The 1,683-nt window shown below is 44.3% G+C and overlaps 1 protein-coding gene across 1 annotated transcript in view; it reads left to right on the top strand.

Moving 5' to 3' along the window:
• The window catches only part of LOC115072821 (casein kinase I-like), a 4,605-nt gene that overhangs the window by 802 nt on the left and 2,120 nt on the right, over positions 1-1,683 (top strand). The gene's annotated exons all lie outside the window — the stretch shown is intronic.

Here is a 1,683-nt window from a genome sequence, read left to right as displayed (position 1 = left end):
GGCTTGGGGACCGCGGGGTGGGGGTGGGGGTAGCGGAGAGGTGAGGGCAGCCGACTGGGGGTGGGGCCCAGAGGGGGCAGGGCCTGGCGTCAGCTTCCTCCCCCACCTAAGGTCACCGCAGTAAACAAAGGCCATGCTCTGCTCCGCCTAGGGTCTGGCGCAGGCCCTGACCCCTTCCGGGCTGTCCTGGTGGGCTGTTTTGAGTTGGGGAGGGGGTGTGAAAACAACCCGAATGTAGTAATGTAGTGTGCAGACAGGCAGTGTCCCAGTCAGAAACAGGGAGGTGACAGGCTGAAGGCTGAATTCTGAGAGTTCCTGTGTTGCCTGCCCCTGCCCTTTTCCACTATGGCAGCTCCGGCTAGCTGACAGACCGTGCTGTCTTGGCTGCCACCGTAGTCCAGTACTGAAGGACTGAAAGCGTTCCCTTTGAGGGAGGTCAGTGCCTGGCCCTTCAGCCTGAGGGTTGTATATACTGAGCTAGCATTTATGTTGAATACTGGGCACCTCGAAATAAACAGGTCACTGTTGGAGGAAGTGCTGTGAAAGTTCTCGTGACTTTTGACCATCAGAATTCTCAGGGTAGACTTGAAAAGACACTTAGGATTATAATCGACTGTCCTGCGTTAACCATATATGTCAAACCTAACAGTGAAAGGGCATGCACATACACACATGCAGTAAGAGCTTAAACTTGCTAGTTGGGAAATTTAAAATAAACTTTTTTTTCCTGCATTTCTTAGTGGACTTGTGAGTAAATTATTCCAAAACTCTTAAACCTGAGAACTTCCAGCTTGCCCATGGTGGTGTTGCTGTTTGGAGGTAACATGCTAGGTGCCCAGCTCCTTTCTTTTACCAGTTCCATCTATGTGACGATAAGTCAAAGGTCCTGTTCGACCATGTCTGGCTTCACTTGGAAGCATGAATGAGCTGTTTCCTCTAAGATGACCTTCCTCTTTGTAGACTGGACACTGGTTCAAGTCCATCTTGTGGGGTATCCATGGCCTTCCTGAACAAGAGGACAGGTGACTCACCACAGTTACAGGAGAGAAATGCTCCATAGTCCCCTGGAACTTAGTTGACCTTGGAGGGCAAGGAGCAAAACCTGTCCTTTAAGTCCCTCTGACCACATTAGTATAGGCCTTAAAGTATGGCTGTTAAACATTCAATAAGGTTAGTTCCACCAGCCTGGTACTTTTAATTATAATGTGCTATGTAGATAAGGCTTGGGTGAAAAACTAAATATTCTCAGAAAAACATTAACTAGGTAGATATTTTGTTCCTTAAACTAGTTGACTAAAGTATGACCATAGAAATTTAAGAGTTATGTGTATACTATTTTTGTTTCATCCTTTATATATCATAACAAACCTAAACAGACCTTCATCACTTGCTTGGGCTTTTTCATTTTTTCTATCTATTTTGGAAAATATCTCCATTCCCATATCTTTTTAACATTTTACATTCTCATTTTCTTTTTTAATAATTATGAGATATAATAACATTAACAAACAAATTTTTCAACCATTGTGAGACTTCTTTCCCTGGGGATGCTTAGCAATGCTTATCCCCTTTTAACGTTCTAGTGTCAAAACAATGTTTGATAATAGTTTTCCTGGGGAACCAATGAATTTACTGAGCTTACTTACAAAAATAATGGATGGATTGCTGAGGTGTTTGAGTGAC

This window comes from Nannospalax galili, unplaced genomic scaffold, assembly GCF_000622305.1.
Source record: "Nannospalax galili isolate Female #2095 unplaced genomic scaffold, S.galili_v1.0 scaffold263, whole genome shotgun sequence".
Classification (NCBI taxonomy): domain Eukaryota; kingdom Metazoa; phylum Chordata; class Mammalia; order Rodentia; family Spalacidae; genus Nannospalax; species Nannospalax galili.
The sequence above is the reverse complement of the archived record's forward strand: the minus strand, read 5'-3'. Positions and strand labels throughout refer to the sequence as shown.